This window comes from Leptinotarsa decemlineata, unplaced genomic scaffold (assembly GCF_025532065.1).
Source record: "Leptinotarsa decemlineata unplaced genomic scaffold, Ldec_3_MD MMD2_tig00078422_RagTag_RagTag, whole genome shotgun sequence".
Lineage (NCBI taxonomy): Eukaryota > Metazoa > Arthropoda > Insecta > Coleoptera > Chrysomelidae > Leptinotarsa > Leptinotarsa decemlineata.
Genome location: NW_027412747.1, coordinates 11,640,140 through 11,662,296, shown reverse-complemented (window position 1 = coordinate 11,662,296; position 22,157 = coordinate 11,640,140). Strand labels below are relative to the sequence as shown.

Here is a 22,157-nt window from a genome sequence, read left to right as displayed (position 1 = left end):
GAGACTCAAAGCTTCGAAACGATAGTTAGCAAACCAAGGTCGAACGTACGTTCATTAACACTTCATGTGCCAAATGCTTGGTTAATTTTTTGGGTTGTTTTGACAGCGCTTTGGTTCAATTTGAATTCGTAGAGAAATTGACCAAAAATCGCTCAATGATATCATATAGTTAGTTATAAGCTGACAAGAGGCAAACTATTGAAATTTGGAAATACATAAACAGCATCAATGTATAGAGTAAAAAACTCTATAGACGCTATATATTACGACACAGTAAAATGAATATTTATTGAGCTATAAAGCTACAGGAACACATTACATTAAAATGGACAAATCTTTTGAAACAACTGCCAACTTCGAGCATTTTTCTGGCTTGTTACTCACTAACCCCATTTTGACGTGGTAAGTGCGGTGATCAGACTTGAAAAACGTTTTTGATCATAATGTAAATAGTTTTCAAGTTTAACCTTTCGGCGGTCGCGCGCGGACTGTCACTCCGCAAGTTTAACATTTTTGCGATAGTTTTTTGATAAGCATGTTAGCGGCGCTGCAAGTAACAGTAGTCTCCTGGAATATCTTGATAATGATCAGAGTCACAGGTCAGTGGTTGCATTTGTTCCAGTGTTGTGTTCGTTGCGGAGTGAAACTCCACGCGCGACCTTTTTTGTACCTATTCTTATTTCAAGTTGCGGAGTGAAAATCCGCGCGCGACCTTTCTTGTACCTATTTTTACTTGAAGTGAGATTTCAGTAATTGCTGTCATCAAAGGTAAGTCTATAATATTTGATTTCTGAAATGTGTTCAATTCATCCAAAAATTTTAGATGTGCTCCTGGGAACAAGAACAAAGGCATTTGGAAAAACTCATGTCAGAGTGTTTGATAGATAATGATACGCCTGATGCTGATTTTGAAGATGACGTTTCAGACGAGGATAATGTTGAAACACAAGAGGATATTCTTGAGACACAAAATATCGATAGTGACACAGAACAAGAAATTTCAGACCTAGAAGATAACAATGATGAAACTCCAATTCAGGGACCAACATTCACAGGAAAAGACAATACAACCATTTGGTCTAAATTTCCAATACCCAGACATGGACGAACTCGGAGACAGAACCTTATAAAACATCTTCCTGGTGTGAAGCCACCAGTGACAAACTTGAAGAAGGAAGCAGAAATTTCGTCTCACTTTTTTCTGATACAATTTTGAATATAATTGTGGAGTACACAAATCAACACATACAAGAAAAATGTGTTCATTATCAACGAGAAAGAGATGCTAAAGATACCGATTTATAGGAAACCAAGGCGTTCCTCGGTCTTGTATATTTATGCGGAGTTCTAAAGTCTAGTCGCCTGAATCTTGAGAAATTGTGGGATAAAAATGGTACAGGAGAAGAGCTATTTCGACTTACGATGTCTAAACAAAGATTTTGTTTCCTCTTGCAACATATAAGGTTTGATGATTCAACTACACGTGACGCACGAAAGAAATACGACAAGCTTGCTCCCATTCGAGAAATATTTGATAACTTCGTCAATAATTGTAAAACTGCTTACTCTCCGTTTGAATACGTAACCATTGACGAAAAACTCGAGGCATTTCGCGGACGGTGTAGTTTCCGTCAATATATACCCAGCAAACCTGCTAGATATGGCATAAAAATGTTTGCGTTAGCCGATTCAAAAACATTTTATACGACCAATTTGGAAGTGTATGTTGGCCGGCAACCTGAGGGACATTTTGCAGTGAGTAATTCGCCGAAAGATGTTGTTCAAAGACTTTGTGAACCAATAAGAGGAACAGGCAGAAATGTTACAGTTGACAATTGGTTTACCAGTATGGCGCTTCTTGAAAATTTGCAGAAAAATTTCAACTTAACTCTTAACTTTCACGGGAGCTGTTCAAGTGACTTGGTAAAGTCGAAGTAACTAATATAGTAATTCTTAAAGCTATCGGCGAACTCAAAGGCCAAAAAAAACAATACAAAGAAATAATGCCGCTACGAATTAGTCCACGTGGACTGAAGAACTGGCGGTTCGTATTGGATGATTTTTACTAACCGAGTTTCATGATTGGCTGAAGAGTCATAAAATTGAATTCGAAGTCAAGTAACGGTGACCAATAGAATGCAGCAATGAGTACCGCCGTTGTGTCGTCAATGTTCAGTTCAGGAACTGATCGCGATTTGGGTGTTGAAATTCGATATTGGTTAAGTTATAATTACTTAAAATTTTTGTTATTTGTTTTAAATGTGGCGTCTTTGGACAAGTACTAATAGTAATAACGAGTGTGATAACAACGCAGACTTTTTCCTGTGTAGTAATTCCAATAGCGCTGGTGAAAAAGAGATACCAGTGTATAAGATTCGGATGCATTCGAATATTGAAACACAGAGAGTATGTTTCAATGTATATAAGAATCTACATATCAAGTTTGGATTCGAGGGAAAAAAAACTATTACAAGGAACATCAGATTTGACCGAAATTCCTTTCTCAACTCTTCGTGAAGTAGTCAAAAAAACATAATGAACACAAGACGCGATGTGATACAGGATTACCAAAACCTTTAGATGTTCATCTAATGAAAATCATTGAAAAAACAATATATAACTGTTACAAAAGCAATGAGATTCCTACAATTGAAATCATAAGGAAGAAATTGAATACTTCCGGCCATAAAGAGAGCTGCTGTGACAAAACTCTTCAGAATTGGATAAAGAAACTAGGATTTAGATTCAAAATAATAAACAAACGTCAAGCAGTTATGGAAAGTAGAAGAATAGTGGAATTGCATAACATAACTAAATATAGACAAGAACAACGGCAAATTTTCTATTTGGACGAAACTTGGTATGACACTCACGACACAGTTACGAAAGGGTGGACTGATGGTTGGAGAATGTGTACGCCTAACATGCCTGCAAACAAAGGATCGTCACTAATCATTGTGCATTGCGAAGGAAGTGAAGGATGTGTTCCGAATTCTTTGAAATTATGTGGAAAAAACTTGAGGACTGCAATGTTGACTATCATAAGAACATGGAAACTAATATTCTTGAGGAATGGTTTGAAAACACATTGATCCCAAATTTGGATGCGAAAAGTGTAATTGTTCTTGAGAACGCTTCCTATCATTCGCGACAGCTTATCGAAGTACCGAATGAAAATTCGAAGAAAGATAAATTACAAAGTTTTTTAATGGATAACACTTTGTATTTTGAAGATAACTGAACCAAAAACCAACTACTTGAAGTTTTACTGCCAAACACATTTGAAAAAGTATATGCCCTTGAGAGTATTGCTGAAAAGTATGGACACACCATATTGAGACTTCCCCCTTATTTTTGTGTTTTTAATCCCATCGAGTTGATTTGGGGAAAATTGAAACAAAGCATCAGGCCAAAATTCCAAAATTTGATAAGAAGGTAATGTATATATATATATATATATATATATATATATTTATATATATATATATATATATATATATATATATATATATATATATATATATATATATGTACAATGTAGGTTTTCACGGATGGTAGAATATGATGTGTTGTTCTTCCGGGTGTTCATCCGTTGGGTACTATTCGATAGTCGACGTTTCGCCATCATCTCAGATGGCATTATCAAGACGAGTTACTGCTTCGCTTCGAGAGGTGTAACTGATGTTAGGTTCTTCTTGTGGTGTTTTTATATGGTTTCGCTTGCGTAAGTTGTATGGATTTGTTACCTGTTTTCCTACCTGACGGTTGTTGATGGCTTCTGGTAGTTCTCCTACCTGTTTTTCTACCTGAGGGTTGTGAATGGCTTCTGGCGGTTCTCCTACCTGCGATGGTTCATTATCAATTTGTGGTTGTCTTTGGTGGTTGTTTTTAATTATTGATTTCCAAATCCTTGGGATGTTTAGTGAGTCATCCCTTTTGTTGATGAGGCCTTGCTTTTCGATTTCGATTGCTTCCCTGATTTGTCGAATTCTTGGGTTTTGCACCTGTGCTATCTGTTTCGTGGACTCAAAATTAATCTTGTGACCTGTTTGTAGATGGTGTTGAAAGAGGGCAGAGGAGGTTTGTTTTGTTCTTATCGAGTTTTTGTGCTCCTGGGTTCTGGCAGATATGCGTCTGTTGGTCTGACCGATATATTGTTGTCCACAGTCCTCGCATGTGATGCTATATACTCCTTGGTTTTTTAGGGAGATTCTCTCTTTCGGTCTGGGCAGCCAACTGGATATCGTTTTGTGTGGTTTGTAGGTTGTCCGAATGTTTATATATATATATATATATATATATATATATATATACATTACCTTCTTATCAAATTTTGGAATATATATATATATATATATATATATATATATATATATATATACTTATTATGATTCTCATATAGTCAGAAATGATTATCGAATAACAAAATCAGTTAGCTCCCTAACTATTTTATTGAAGGGGAACTGCTGGAAGGTATGGTGCATTATATCGTTTACTTGAACCATACACTCGATTCCACCAAGAGCATGTATATAACTGGTTTTATCAAAAAATAACTTAATATTTGTTTCGAAGTGCAGACTGTGGCTGCACATCGTTTTGAGGTTCAACTCAGTACACCTAGTGTACCTCGGTACACCTTTCTCACTGTTTGATAATTCTTTTATTTAAAAAACTGCGTTTATATGGAACAAACATTCTGAGAACTTTTCCAAAATGAATTTAATCTCCAGCGATTCAAATCCAATTCCTACTTTCGCACAGGCACCGCTCTTAGAGCGCCTTAAGGATTTTTCTGTAGTGCTTGTATTTTATCCTTTGAAAAAACATTGAACTCAATATTCAAATCATTAACATAAATAAGTGCACTACATTTTCCTGACAGCAATTAGAGGCAGAAAATGAAATGAAAAGTCGACACTCACTTGCTTGAGAATTCGAAATGAAACTTTTTTAAACATATGCAATAACAAAAATGAAGAAATCTCACGATGCCGTAAATAGGTTCAGAAAAGTTTTATATCTGAACTATTATTTGTACATCTGATAACTGAGTCATCACCAGAAAACGATTGTAGATACTAACAATCGAAACGTCGTGAAGTAATTGGAATCTTTCAATTGTTAATTTTCATTTCTTGTTAATAATTTTTATTTTTCATTTCTTGTTAATAGTTCAATTTTTAATTGTTGCTTGTATTTTATTGCATTGTAATTTCAGTTTTTTGATTGATATAATTGTTATTTCTTAGCTTATCTTTTTAATTTTTATACATCCTTTCAGTAATTTCAAATCAATTTATATCATATTAGACAATGGAAGTCCAAACTAATGAAATGCAATAATAAGAATAATAATGTAATTTATTCATGATTAACAATAACGATAATACAAGTACAAATTATATAAATAGAAGCTCGCACAAGTTTCGACTTCTGAGGGTTGTCGTTCGTAGGGGTGCGACAGCTGATTAACGGTGAAATATATTCAAACATATTTTTTCAAACATGAATAAATAACTGATAATCGAAAAGTAACTTCATACTTGTTTCGAAGTGGGAGGACAGAAATAAAAACACATAAAATATAAAAAATATATAAACAATGTGGCAAAAGTCTAAAAATTCCATTTGTTTTAAACATATATACACATTGGCTCACAAACCTAGACGTCCAATATACCTACATATTCAGACGCACACTTAAGTACCAGATTACATTTCCAAAAATTATTGATTTTTTCTTCCGATAATGTCACAAATTAAACTGGTGTTTTTTGTAGATAATCTAATAGGGTTTTTTTTTAATAGAAAAGAACTGTTGATGCTGACCATTCTATACGGAAGAGGATTGTATAGTTTTGGTGCAATATAAGAATAAGATAGGTATTTGTCCAAAAGATTTTGATATGAAAGGTACAATATAATTTTTTTTGACGGAGACCATAATAATGAGTTGCCACTTGTGCCTGATCTTTCATTGAATTATATTTCATGCTGACTGAATTTAATACAACTGTCTCAAGTCGAGAACATTGATTCCATTGAAAATATTTTCAAATGGATATCTATAGTTTTTTGATAATATTATTCTCAAGAACGGATTCAAACGGATTTTAATTCTGAACCGCTCATATCTATCTACCTCGAGAAAAGGATATTGTCGATAAAACCTTCGACAAATCACTTGAAAATTAGGAATCAATATAACAATAACGATAAAAATATATCAAAATGATTGGTTATCTGTCTAGTTCGGTAAATTGCCACCAGTGGAAGCGTCGCACATTTTGCATTACCAATATGTATGTAAAACATTATGGAAAGATAAGTCTAGCTTATTGAAGAATTTCTAGAGAAAATACCTCTGAACACTAGTAGCAGTAGCGGTTTTCAAAATTTATATTATAACAGTTTGGCGGTGTAGGTACTTCACAATATTTGTAGAAAGGAACGATCAAAATTATGCCATCTAATAATATTTTAAAGATGAATAGATCATTCTTTCTTTCCCTTCAGTGGAATTAGTGTAGAAATACTTTCTTAACTGTCTAAACTATTACCTAATTTTCCCGGAGTACCGAAATCAGTTGACGGAGACTGGAGAGTGGCGTTTTACTAACTAAAAACGTGGGCTAAACGTGTGGGATGAGCGATCGGACACTCCTAGTTCAAATATGCATTCAGAGAGGCCAAAAGTCTACCTGTATCAATTGAGAATTTTGTTTTTATTCACGGTATTCTGATATATCCGATTAATAATACAATGACGACTTCATTTTGCAGCTATTCTAGATTGTGGGAATAGCAAGTGGAGTACTTGATTTTGCAATCTTTTTCAAGAGTTCTGAAAATCCAATTCATCTAGTCGAGTGCATGTTTTCAATATGGTAAATATTACGTAATCACGAGTTTGTATGCTATAAAATCATAGTAGATAACAAATTCTACGTAAATTGATTATCTTACAATTATACCACAATTTATCTTGAATGAAAATATGCTATTTGGAAGTTTACTCCAGGAATCGAACATATCCATCGAAATAAATATTGTCCAATTAGGTATTCCTAAATTAGAATTATTTAAACATAAATATTCACATTGAGCAGAAGACAGGAATAGTATAAATATATTTTCCACTGTTGAAGATGCTTCTTATGAATTATAAATAGCACAAACGGTCCAAACGGTCAAACTTAAGTGAACAAAGAAATTAAATACTAAACAACTACAGAATATTAGGTACTGTTGAACTGAGAGAAAAAACAATTAAAAAAAATTGTGAGCCGTCACGGGACGCTTGGCAGATGTGAAACATTGAAAACATTTTTACACGCTTTATATTAGCTTCACCTGTATGAATACATGTATGTATTGTAGTAATAATAAAAATAACAGTCAGCTATTTACTATATTTTTAATGGAAATATCCCGCAACCACAACCAAAATATATCACACGTATTCTGCTCGATCGACTGTCCCACCTTTCTGATTCCACTTGTCGCCTCGTAGCCTTTTTTTCTCCGTTATCAGTTCGTACTCGTGAATCAGCTACTTTTCATCCTTTCATATGCATTAGCGTAACAGACAACTCTCCCAAAGGGTAAAAACACGGAGTCGATCTTCTAACAGTATGTGTTTGTTTTTATGTATGTTTGTGTGTAACTCCCCAGCTCGGGATCTGTATTGACAGAATTATCGGCATTATTGCTTGATCTATTCACGGGTAGATGGCGCTGTACGTAACTATCAATTATTGCTTGAGCTATTCGCGGGCAGATGCCGCTATACGTAACCTCCTTGATAGATTGTTCAAAAGAAAATCAAAATAAAAAACATATTTTAAGAATTATAAGTGTTGGCGAAATTTTGTACAAGAGATGAAATATTTAAATATTCACAATTAACCGTGATTCAGTACAGAAAAAAAGTTTTGAGCTAAACAGAAGATACATTTTAAAATCTAATTCGATTATTTGAAAGCAAACCAGAATATGGATTTCAACAATGAAAACTTTATCGTAAATTGTACACCTAAAAATTCAGTTACTAAAATATTTCGAAAAATCGAATAATTAGAATTAAGGTGCTTGACATACATATCAAATCAAAGATTGATTTGAGAATTAAAATTATTCACTGAAAAAATATTTTTAATCCATTAATATTTTGAATGAAACTTCGAATCAAAACATTAAGACTGAATTGTTTTTTGAAATTATTGCTGCAAATTTTCTCTTTACTTCGAAACAAATTTTACAACTGTCCGCCCTCTGTTGGAGACTTACTGGATTACTATAGAAGTATTACTATTCTCTAAATTGTCTAATTGTATGAATCTACAAATTATTCGCAGACACGTATATACATGTGTAACTATAAATTAATAAAATGGTTGATGTGTGTAAGTGGTATAAGATTGTTTGTATGACATTTAAATGACACAAATGTTATAAGCGATGTATTGGAAATTATAATTGAAGTAAAATGGACAATCCTGATGCACTAATATATAATATGAGGTTCTATTGTAAGGTAATAATAATTTTGTTCTTTCACAAATTTTTTACATTGATAAAAACTTTATTTCAAATATTTTTTTGTCAACAAAATCAGAAATCATTTGTCTTTTCTGTCTGCATATAAATTGCCTCAATGATATAATGTAAAAATGAATGCCTCAATGATATAATGTAAACATGGAATATAACGAATGTTTCACAGAAAATGATGAATGTTTATTTAATAAACAGGTATTTTCATTAAATACAAAAATTCAAAATAAAAACATTTATTTCAAATTGTGACAACTCAATTATTTTAATCAGTAACTTCGGTAATAGTTATATTCGATATTTCCTCTGCCGGTATTACTGTGACAATTGGTCTATGATAATCGAAGTATGTTACAAAAGTATTGGAAATATAACATTATCTGAATATCTTAATAAATACAGCATCTATTATTTTTCCATATATGGTAGTGTGTTCTCTTGGATTGTGGTTAATTTGCAACTAAAATTCTTTTTGAAGGAACGTAATTGATGGCAATAAATAATTCATGTTTCGCAAAATTTACATTGTAACCCTAGCTAAAGTCAACGGTAATTTTTAGTTTCAGAAATTATTGAACCTTGGCTAGTTATGGCAATATTTTACTAAAGATCTTGATTATAAATATCGATAATAAATGTTTCAATATAAATTACACCATTATTAGAATATTGATTGATCACTTGATACATTTTTTGATGTTTCTGATAATAACGTGCGCTACTCACTATCAGCCTGTTTTGAAATACAATTTTGTCAGTCTATAGAGTTTATTCTTCAAGCATGTATTTTAGTGCATCATTTTCCATTAGAATGAAATAAAGATTAATCAATAATTAAATTAAAAGTCTTATATGCTATTAAAATTGTAACAATTCTAATCTACCAAGACTGACCCTTGAGACAGACCAAATATACGCAGGCTTGATGTACAGATACATGCACGCTTCAATTATGAAATATAAAAATATAATTAACTTACTAATGACTTGATAGTGTGTCGAAGTGTGATTTTGCTTTCTTTGTATGAGGCTGCTCATTTTCAACTTTCTAAATAATCATTGTCAGACATACTTATGATGCACTGTTTTGGAACCTTTGGTGTAGTAGTGAATATTACTGGAGTTTCTTTCCAACACCAAATCGTTATTTTTAACTCCTAGACACGTGTCGAGGTGTTAAAAATAACGATTTGGTGTTGGGAAAGAAACTCCAGTAATATTCATCGTCAGACATATTTTATTTTTAATTGTGTTTCAAAATTATGGATTCAGTACTACACATGTTATGTATACTGTAGTAAACAAAATTTCGATCCCAGTGTGGCGAGAGAGATAGCGTGGTAACCTGTCGCCAAGGCATGCTTCGCCACGGCATACGTCGCCACACCACCAAACGGTTTTACGTGCAGCTATGGATGTTTCACATCAAAACTTGGCAGGTAAAATTGGAACTTAAAAAAAACAGTCTCTCGACGCAACGTGCATTTCACTAAACAAGTTAGCCATATCAGGAGATGATTGAATGCAATGAGGTCAATCTACAAAAACGATGGGACAGTTGAATGTTAGGTAGCTTTTAATCTATAGGGGATGGAGGAAGCAGAGCCGGATCAGTGGATAGGATAGCAATGTTTTCCAAATATTGAAATGTTCTCTTGTGAATAATCATACTTGTTAAGACAGTTTGAGTTTCCTTTACTGAATGGTGAAATGAAATATTTTGAAAAATCTTGATTTAATCACAACCATTTTAAAGAACAAAGACCAGACGGGCTAAAATTTACCGAGTTCGATTTCACATCAGTTTTTGCGCTTTTTCTCCCTAACGAGTATCGACCGGGACCGGGTTATTATACACCGTGACTCACGGTCGATGGTAGGTTAGACGTTTCTGGAAAACACAAAGCATGATTTTTCTGAAAATTCCACCTCTCACATTTCCTTACCAATATCCAAATAACACCAAGAAATTGACTCCATATCATACATAAAATTACTATTATTTCCATTGTGCCAAAAAGTAGTCAAAAGTTCATTTTTTCAAATGAAACCCCCTGTATATTACTCGGTAAATTGAAAGATGGTGAAAAATGCTTCAAGATGATATATCATGTCCCCATACCTAAATCGTCAAGTTTTCTCAATAAAGTCGCTTCTTCTAGAAACATTATTTTTTTTAGAATTTGGATTAAGGTAGCAGTAGAATTATCAAGCTTATAGCAGTTCGGTTACTTTTATAAGTAATTTACAAAGAATTATCGACGGTGTTTCGAATCATCTTCCAAAATGAATGCAAATATCGATTATTCGAACGAAGTTCTTATCAAATTATTTATTATACACATGAACAAAGTGATCAAATCATTGTCAGAACGTGTAAAAAATTCAACCAAATATAGGTATCCTGAATTAACACCAATGAACGAGAGGAAGTTTGTAAGGCCACAAAATAATTTCCTTAACTATGGCTCAAAGTTTCCAGGAAACCACTGTACCAAAAATCAGTCATTTCTAGGTAAAAAGTAAGATTTTGTGGGCTAAAACATGTGAAATCACAGACAATAACAGAATAGGATGATTGAAAATAACAAAATTGTAAACAAAATATCACATTTTCACAATAAATGCTGAAAATGTTATCCATTACATTAAACACTTTAAAATGTTTTTTTGTACGCGACTTGCGGTTGCTTTTTTAATTTCCTGGGGATCCAGATCTTCAATACTCCGCACTATTCGCCGTTGCAATTCTTCTTTGGTAGGCACTGGAGTACTGTATACCCTCCGGTGGCCAATCCCACGGCCCTAAACGCCTAAACCAACGATCATCGAAGAGTTCGTCAAGTTTCCTGGAAACTTCTTGGGTGGAATGAGCTAGCGCTCTGTCCAGTTGAAACCACGAATTCCTATATTCCTCTAAAGGCAAATTTTCAAGAAAATCGGTTACAGTTGTTCTTAATATTTGGAGATATCTCTCTGCATTCAGTGTGTCTTCATAAATAAAAAAGCTAATTTTATTGTTCTTCAGAATACAGAAAACATTCAGGTAAAATTTTTCTTGAAAACTCATTTCTTTTGTAACATGAGGATTATGATCAGCCCAAAAATGTTTATTCCTTCTATTGAAAATACTATCCCTCGTAAATTTTGATTCGTCGCTCCAAATTATTTTTGACAAAACTTCCCGATCTTCCTGTGTATGAATCAAAAGGAATTCACAAAAATACATTCTACGTTTAAAGTCTTCTGCTTTTAGAGCTTGAACTTTGGTAAATTTATACGGATGCATTCCGTGATTTTTCAAAATTCGTTGTACTGAAGCATGTGATACACCTAAATCCTTTTCTGCACTGCGAATGGAAGCCTCTGGATTTGCATAAAAATATGCCAAAACGTTAACAGTATTGTCCTCATTTGAAGTAACAGGTTTTGGTAATGTTGAAGGCGCTTTTAACATATATAAAAGTCACCAAACTGTCATAAGCTTGATATTTCCATAGCTACCTAGAAATCAAATTCTTTAAAAATAATTTTTTGTACAACTGTTATTGAAAATCTCTTTGATAGAAACACTTCAATCAGAACACCTACCAAAAAATCATTCAGAAAAGTTTACACATGCAGTTCGTGCTATTATTGGTAATATTAAATCCCTGTGAAGTTACTGACGATGACGAAGTAGTATTCAGTCCAACTGTAGAAAGTCCTTCATGACTAACCAATAATCCTCCTCAAAATAAATACAAAAAATTTTTAAGATACATTTGCTAAAAGTGATTTTATTTTGCTCGTGAGTTTGCTCCACTTGCTGACGCTCGTTTTGCAATAATCCCCACTCACAAAATGAAATGCCACTTTCAACACTTGCAGGTAAAACGTGAATAACTATGTTTCCACAAAAACGGCTTTATTAAGAAAACTTGACGAATCAGGTATAGGGACATGTATATCATCTTGAAGCATTTTTCACCATCTTTCAATTTATCGAGTAATATACGGGGGTTTCATTTGAAAAAATGAACTTTCGACTACTTTTATGCACAATGGAAATAATAGTAATTTTAGCACGCCCTGTATAATATGGAGTCGATTTCTTGGTGTGATTTGAATATTTCGAGTTTGTCCAAACTATCATCAAAATATCAACTTTTCATGAATTGAGAGTAGTGATGTACTTAATTTCAATTAAGGCTATGTTTTGGACCATATTATGGCTAATAAATCAATTAGACCTAATCTATTTCTGTTCAGTAATTTTGTCTCTGAATGTTTTGGAAACAAGTCTCAATTGGATATAGTGTATACTGATTTCAGGAAAGCATTTGATCAGGTGAATCACGATGTATTACTATATAAATTGGGAAAGTATGGAGTAATAGGAGGGACATTGCAGTTATTATCAAATTACCTACAAAATAGATTCTTCATGGTTAAGCACAATCAAAATATATCGTCAAAGTTTCCTATAACTTCCGGAGTCCCACAAGGCTCTAATTTGGGGCCTCTATTGTTTTCATTGTTTATTAATGATCTACCTTCAGTGCTGAATTATTCATCCGGTTTGCTTTTCGCAGACGATTTTAGAGTTTTTAAAAATGTAAAAACGGTGAGGGACTGTATACTCCTACAGAAAGATGTAAACAATATAGTGAAATGGAGTAACGACAACAAACTTTCATTCAACATAAATAAATGCCATGTCTTAACTATACATAGGATCAAGCACCCAGTTATTTTTGATTACACAATGGACAATGAAGCATTGGAGCGTGTAGAGGAAGTTAAAGATTTGGGGGTAACCTATAATAACACACATGTCATCAAATCTGCTAATCGAATGTTAGGATATATAATTAGAGAAAGTAGACATTTCAACAGTATTAAAACTATTAAATTACTTTATTATACCTTAGTTCGGCCCAAACTTGAGTATGCATCCGAAGTTTGGTCAAACGAGAATGCAACGCTATTAGGTGATATAGAAAAAGTGCAAAATAAATTGCTGAGATATCTGTATTTCAAAAAATATCATAAATGGCCGGATTATGGAACGGTACGAACATCAACACTTAGAGCAGAATTTAAAATATTATCTCTACAGCAATGACGTTGTTTGAATATTATGATATTTTTGTATAAAATCTTAAACAATAGAATAAATTGTCCGGAAATTCTATCGTTAATACCTTTTAATGTACCGCTGCGACGCACACGTTCATCATTTGAATTTAACTATCCTGTAAATTTATATGGATCTAGATCTTCTCTTGTATACATGCTCCGATTGGCTAATCAAACAGGTGTTTTAATATCATTGGACTGGACTTTATCGCAAAACAGTTTTCGCCAGTTGATATTGAATTATTTGGTTAGTATTTCTGAATAACGTCTCCCTGTCATTCTGGTATATTGTCAGTTAAGGTTGTGTAAACATTATGCTGCTATTTTTAGTATTAATTTTATTGTATATGTATCAGTATTGAACTAAAATTTTTGTTTTTTTTTTGTTATATCCATGTAATTAGGCTTATCAGCCTGTTTGGATGAATAAATAAATAAATAAATGAATAAATAAATAAATATTTAGCATAATATATTTTTTATCTCGAAAACAGATAGAGATAGACATAGGACATGAAAAATTGTAAGCACGAGGCGTTAGCCGAGTGCGATAATTCGCGAGTGGACGTAATTGACCTTATCATTGAGGTGCATACTATACTTTTTCTACGACTGACAGTAACAAAGAATGGAACAATATATTTGTTTGAGATTATGGCTTTGGCTGACACGCGTTACCGCTGAGCTAGTCTGGCAATTGCCAATGTGATGTCTGCTTGTGATTTGAGTAGTAAACATAATTGACATTCACTATGTTAGTGAATAAATTAATTTGAAGAGTTCTAAATGATATAATAATGTCAAATACAAATGCGAACAGGTATTGTTTGTTCTGTAAAATATTTTCAAATCCTTTTGTTTGGCTGTTCATAGGAAGTAGTCTTTGCTTCAGAGTTGTCTGGCAAATAAAATATGATTGGCTGTTGGCTGGTGAGGTTGTATGTTGTGTCTTAGTATTTCAAAAATTGTTTCATAAAGTTTTTATGTATCATCTGGAGCTTCCTTAAAGAATTTATTTATTTGTTCAGTGGTGAGCGTCAACGATTTCTTCGGTTAATAACCATCAGATTTGCATTTTAGAGAGGCACGTTATTTGGAATATTTGCTGATGTATACATTTTTCCTGATATTCAGGGTAATTCTCAGCATGGAGTGAATTGCCCATAACATGATGCTGTTTTCAAAGTTTTTGCTAAATGTTCGAAATGGTCGAGAAGAACGTTTTCGGAAAACGAAGTTATGTTTTTCTTCTCTCTCCAGTTCATAAAATTTTCGAAATTATATTCGTATTTTTCTCTTGATTTTGCTGGCAGCAAAAATTCATCGCAATATTTGCTTGCTCGGTAATATCTGGTGGAGTAGCACAAAATTTCTTGATCGTTATCACTCATTTTGAATTTTTACAAGATACGGAATGACAGCTCCTAATTAAAACAAATGGTTGTTGACTCACGGATATAACTAGATTCATTACCAACCCACAAACTGTTGAACAATAAATTCACTGAAAATATGATTTTTATTTCGATTTTACAGATGATTTGGAGAGAAAATTCAATGATTTTGGCCTTTGGACAATTGAATGTATTCATGAGATCATATTTATCAGAGTAAATGTTACATATCTCATCATTTTTAAAAATTTCTTACTGAAGTGGTCGTCATTAATTTAGAATACACGTGTATTCTAAGAGAGCCATTACCTACGTGCTGTCAATCGCGTAATGATTAGTTTAAAATGGAGGGAGTAGAAAATAGTATATTATATACCTAGGGTGAGAAGTGAGCTATTATTTACTGAGCATTTTTATAATGTGCGATGTAAATAATAGCTTTCTCAGCCGAGGTATATATAGAATTTTTTTCACTACTAACATTGATATATTGACAATTTTAATTTTGGCATTACTAATTTTCTAACAATTTGTTGAATTTATCGGAATATCAAGTAGAGTGGAGCGTGTTTCTAATCAGACTGGCTTCATTTATGTAAGAATCTGGCATGTGTCAAATTTTGATATGAATCTAGGAAATATGTCATTGCATTTTTGATATATTTCAATGTTCCACTTCTCCCATCGCTTCTGTATGTTCAGAACTTGAATTTCTCAATTCTACATTATAGTGAGAAAAAAATTTCCTTGGTTATATGATAACCCAAGGCAGCTATGAATTGTTGCATGTCAAATTGAAACGGTACAGTTATTCCATGTTGAATACGCGATGTTGATGATAAGCGTGCAACATCTACTTAGGCCATGAAAACGTTTGCCGGCGTTTCCATGACAACCAAACACTGTACAATGATTATTATTGCTGTAAGTTTGCCAAATGCGGTTTTAATTCAAATTTAGATGTCATTTTGAAGAAGTTAAAAGATCTATGAAAAATGGGTGAAAATTCAAGTGACGATGATTTAGTGATGATGTGTACCCCGCCTGAAGTTAAAATTATAGAATTGTTCTCATTATTTATCTAGGTGTTTTTTTATTATCATCATTTACCAAGGGCGAGAAATATTAATTCCTTAATCCTTAGGGGAATGGAGGAAATAATAGCAATTTCTCAGGTTTGTAGTGAAAAAATTACATTAAATTTTAAAGAAAGTGTCAATGCTGCTTTGCTCTACAAATGTGGTTATAATTATTTGTTTTTATATATTATTAACGTCAAAGATGTAATTTACTTATTACTAGTCAAGTCAAGATAATAAAAGAAATTTTACGTAGAGTCACTATAGACAATACAAAATTATGGTAATATTATTTTGTCTATTAATAAAAAACATCTTTCCAGTAAAAATTAAAAAAAAACCTCCTCGGCGGGGAATCGAACCCCGGTCTCCCGCGTGACAGGCGGGGATACTGACCACTATACTACCGGGGACTTATCTGTTAACGAGGGTATAAATGTTTATCAAAGTTAAGAACAGTGAAGATAATCATCTAAAAAAAGGTGTTATCAGAGATTTCAGGCCGGTCAAATGATTCCATGTTGTTATAGAAATAGTATTATCGTTAAATTTGACACAGTAGCCTTTTTACGTTAGCTTGTTGCCATTTTCATGAATCACTGTCCAAAAACCAAATTCAAAAATCAAAAATTTGATAAAAAATGTACCATGACTAGTTAGGTATAAGTATCACATTAAAACTTAACTAGCAATGAATAAATTCAAAAGGCATGAATAATATAAGAAAAAAAATAAAAGATTGTTTTTTTCAATAGGTTGCACCGTGTCACAAATCGATTAAAACGATGGCAAAATTGCATGAATTGGGCTTCGAATTGCTTCGGCATCCATGTACTCTCCAGATCTGACCCCAGCAACTGTTTTCTGTTCTCAAACCTAAGGAGAATGCTCGCTGGAAATAAATTTACCTCCAATGAAGAAGTAATCGCTAAAACTGAGACCTAGGTTTTTTGAGGATGAAATGGCATCGAAAACTTGTCAGCCATAATCGTTGTACCTATTGCCCTCGACGGTAATCATATTGAATAATGAAACGGATTTTATCAAAAATAATAGTTATTTATGTATCAAGGGAATTAGGAGGACCTTAATTACCGATGGCAAAGTTTGCGTCCGAGGGCCTCTGGCCCGAGGGACAGCAATTGCCTGAGGTTATTAAGGCTCATTAATTCCCGTGGTACATAGATAATTTTATTTCTGACCGATTTCAATAAAATTTTGTTCATTTTTGAAACGGAAAAATGTACCAATTCATTACCTTCCCGGTATATTTGAATCAGGTACCGTTGATTATAGTAGAGTTTTCTTGTTGCTAGGTTGTTGCTATGTTACTTGTTTATAAACAGAACTTTGTTATCAAGCTGTGTTTGCGGTGAAAACGTGTTTTCTATCCCAAATATAATGGAGGATATTTTGAAAAAAGCTGAACAAGCAAGAGAATCATTAATTCCATCGAAAAGTGAAGCCGTATACCAAAAAGAATACAAGATATATCTGGACTGGCTGACACGGAAAAATGTTATGCCAAAAGATGTCACTGAAACTGTATTTCTGGCATATTTTCAAGAACTGGTAAGGAATTTTCTATGTTTTTCGGTAGATTTGGTAGTAATTGTATTTATTCGTTTCAGTCAGAAACGTATAGTCCGAATTCTTTATGGACTAAATAATCAATGCTAAAATCGATGGTGACTATACATGAGAAACGAGAAGAGTAAGAGTTATAAGCCGAAAAAGTCTGCTGTTTTATCTCCTAAAGATGTTATCAGATTCCTAAAGGACGCTCCTAATGATATTCATTTATTGCATAAGGTAATTTTTTTCTTATTTTCCTTTTTGTGTGTATTTATTTCCTTTTTTTTGTTATAGGTTGTTTTGATTATGGGTTATTTTGGAGGATGCAGAAGTCAGGAACTTTTGAATATGAAGATATCGGATATAGAGGACCGGGATTCCGTTATGGTAGTGAACGTACCGAAAGTAAAACTGGTGTATCGAAGAAATTTACAGTTGTGGATGAAAAAGAGTTCTCCGCTTTGCCTTTATTAAGACTTTATATGTCTTTGCGTCCTAAAGGTATTGAACGATTTTTTTTGAGCTTCCGACAAAATAAATGTACATCTCAGCCAATTGGAAAAAACATGTTTGGGAAAATCCCCAGCAAAATCGCAATGTATTTAGGATTGCCAAACTCATCTTCCTATACGGGACATTGCCTTCGTCGCACTTCTGCTACTGCTCCAGCCAATGCAGGAGCAACTATGACTAACTTAAAAAGACACGGAGGTTGGAAAAGTTCCACGGTGGCGGAGGGGTATTTGGAGGATAGCATCGAATTGAGAAATAAAACGGCGCGTATGTTGTCTACTTTGTCATCAGAAGAGGCAGGTACCTCGACTGTAGTGAACAGAAGCTCCAGCCATACAAAAGAAGAAATTGTTTCCAGTGGCGGAAGTAATTTTCAGGGAACATTTCAAAATTGTACATTTATTATTTGTAATGACGTGAATAAATAAAATATGGTTCAGTTTTCATTTCTATTTATTTTTACTTGTGAAAGGTAGAGGGAATTATAAAATCTATAATGTCCCAAGGGAGTTATGACCCTCTTTATTGATAGCGTAACTATGACGATATAAGCTTATAATATCCCGGTCAGAAATAAATGTTTTTTTAAGTCAGTTTTCGAAGTTTTCTGCCCAATTGTTATAAACAAGTACAGGAAAAATATCAATAAAACATCTGTGATGAAAATATGAAATGGTGTATGCAATGAACATATGAGTCTGGGAAGAATTGTACGACTCAAGCGCATAACAAGTGCAATACACTTTATAGGAACTGAAACTGAAGTCGCAGTTGGGATACTTGGCACAACAGATACCTATACAAATGTTTTCCACTTAATCCTGAAAAGATCCAATTTCGTCTTATGAGACTCCATATTTAAGAAAATTGCACATTTAGCACAGTCGCCTACAGAACCCTGCGTAATATTTAAATTTTGTTTTGATCCCCCGTTCTTTCGAAATCATGAATCGGTTTGTTTGTCTCCATACATGGTTTTCTGTCTGAATAAAATGTTACGGTTATGACCCAGTTTCATCTCAAGTGTAGAGATTCTGAGATGCCGAACGGTTACGTACATTCAAAAGTTAGTCTATTGAAATGGGTGTAGATTTATTGACTTGTATTATCCTTTCTGAACGGTGTTTGTTTTCAGTTAGTTAGCATTGAGTTGTGGTGTATATGGTACCATTCATTAAAATATTTTTTGTCGAGTTTGTTCGGTTATTTTTATGACTTCACCCACGACGCTTTCTTCTTAAAGGTATTCCAAAAATATCGTAATCTGTCCACAGAAAATTATTTATTAACGTCTAGTATTTTTGAAGATACCACATAAAAAACATGGGCGCTGTCAGGAATATTTTCAGGAAGGCGAATCTATGTGCTGTACATTATTTTATCAAATAATGAAATGTAATTTCCTACTTCTTTTCATGAATATATTCAATTATTAATTTATTTATACCCAAGCAGGCCAAATCTGTCTCAGCTGAATCAATTGCAGAACATACAGGGTGTTTCAAATTCGATCCTCATCAATGAGATCTCGGAAACTATGAGAGATACGAAGATGGTTGAACTGGGGCTTTATTTTTCGAACGATTCGAAAATAAACTGCACTTCCACATTGCCGCTTTTTCCCTGCTACGTAATGGTGTTTTAATATTCGCTATCCGACGTTTCGTCTTCCGGCCACCATCATCAACTTTATTTTTTCTTACGGGCGCTACATTGGACTTTTTCTGTTTTGAATACTTCCAGATTTTACCTTTTCAATGATGTATCATAAGTTATAATTCTTTTTCGAAAAATTGGAGATATTGAAAAACATTATTTCTTATCATAATAGGCTTTGACTTTGATGTTTCTAAATTTGACTTTCAATTTGTTACACTCAATGATTTTGTTATTGTTCAAGTCATTGAATTTTTGTCGAAAAATGGCTTTCACGAATGAAGAAAAAAAGATATGATACAAATTTATTATTATTACAAATACGATAGAAACAGTGTAAGGACATCGGAAAGGGATTTAAACTTGTATTCCGAAAGAAGACAACCACATCGAACTATGTTCAAGTTATTGGATCAAAATCTCACCGAGTTTGGTTCGTTTGAAAAGCCAATGAAAAAAATACGGAGACAGAATGAACAATCAAAATTTGATAAATGAAGTGAGGTAAATCAGACATTGTGTTCATTTTAGTAAAAATAAAACTTTGAACAAATAACAATAATTAACTGAAATGTAAAGATAAAAGTAAATCACAAGTGTTCAAAATGCTGGCCTTGTTCATGATAACACAACAGTGCCTTTCTTCGAATATTATTCACTGAACGATTAATTTCCCTCATCGTCCATCTTCCGAACTCTCTAACAATGCTGTGTTGAAGGTCTTCAATATTATGATATTACATCTGCCATAAACTCTATTTTTCAGTGTACCCCATAAGAATGTATCCATAACACTTAAGTCTGGAGATCTTGCTGGCCACCTCACTGGCCCATTATTCCCTATCCATTCATCACCAAACCTTTCAGTCAGATAATTAGATACTCAACTGGTAGTGTGCGGTGGAGCACTATCATGTTGAACCCAGATGTTATAGTTAGCCAAAGGTAGATCATCCAAATAGTCTTCAAAAATCGACATTAAAACTGGTTATAGATTTCTCCTTCAGAGTTCCGTCAAATAAATGAGGCAAAATTCTATCTTTGTAAATTTCTGCCCACACGTAAATACTAAATCGCACTTGAGGTCGAATTTCTCTGAACTGCCTGGAGTTGTTTATGCTCCAAATGTGTTCGTTATTTCGGTTTAATATCCCACAATTCGTAAAAGTGCTTTCTCTGTCCAAATTACATTTTCCAGGAAAACAGGAAAATCAGGTCTTCTTATTAGCCGATTACAAAATTCTAATCGCCTTTCGGGATCACCTGGATGCAATTTTTGAGATATGTGTATTTTGTAACATTTTCAACCGTTTTTTTTGATATGCCTGTCTCCAAGTATTTTTATGACAAATACTCATTTTGAAGGAAATTTGACGTGTAGATTTCCCCGAGTTTATGTTTATTTGCAAATTATTATTTTTTTTTTGAAAAGGACACTATGTCTAACTTACCACATACATACGTCATTTATCAAATTTTCTTAAGTTTCTTGGTCCATTTTGTTTCCGTATTTTTTCCTCGGCTTTTGAAACGAACCAAACTTGGTGAGATTTTGATTCAATACCTTGAACATAGTTCGATTTGGTTGTTGTCTTTCGGGATACAAGTTTAAATACATTTCCGATGTCCTAACGCTGTTTCTATCATATTTGTAATAATAATAAATCATATCTCTTTTTTCTTCATTCCTGAAAGCCATTTTTCGACAAAAATTCAATGATTTGTAAAATAACAAAATGCCATTGAGTGTAACAAATTGAAAGTCAAATTTAGAAACTTCAAAGTCAAAGTCTATTATGAAAAGAATATTTTTTTTTCAATATCTCCAATTTTTTGAAAAAGAATGATAACTAATGATACATCATCGAATTTGAAACACCCTGTATAGTGCATTATACACTCATATCTGAGATAAATAATACAAGAAAATGCGTCTTGATTCACTTTGTGTAAGATCTAATCCAAATTGGGCTCTTATAGATGTTACCAATCGAGGTATTTTGAACATAGCTAGAGTCTGACTTCTACGAAGAGGTACGTTAAGGTAGATTTGATGAAAACTAATAGCTCGGGGAAATTAATTTTATTTAGTTAAGAAAAACCAACATGCAAAGACTAACCCAGTTTTCTGAAATTTCAAATTCATTTCTTGAATTAGCTTAGACTGCCTAGAGCAACGTGAAAAATCGGGGTATAATTTCTTTTGGTATCCATTCAGGCTCCCAGCGCTCATTATGGTAACTTGCCAGTATGTACTGTG

General features: G+C 33.3%; 1 protein-coding gene, 1 long non-coding RNA gene and 1 other non-coding gene across 3 annotated transcripts in view; 2 read left to right on the top strand and 1 right to left on the bottom strand.

Annotated features, from left to right (window-relative positions):
• The window catches only part of LOC111512522 (Leucine-rich tendon-specific protein), a 158,376-nt gene that overhangs the window by 19,220 nt on the left and 116,999 nt on the right, over positions 1-22,157 (top strand). The gene's annotated exons all lie outside the window — the stretch shown is intronic.
• TRNAD-GUC (transfer RNA aspartic acid (anticodon GUC)) lies at positions 16,495-16,566 on the bottom strand. Its single transcript has one exon. It is a non-coding gene; the product is annotated as a tRNA-Asp (tRNA).
• LOC141487349 (uncharacterized) lies at positions 17,868-18,160 on the top strand. The gene is made up of 2 exons (XR_012468346.1): positions 17,868-17,965; positions 18,023-18,160. It is a non-coding gene; the product is annotated as an uncharacterized lncRNA (long non-coding RNA).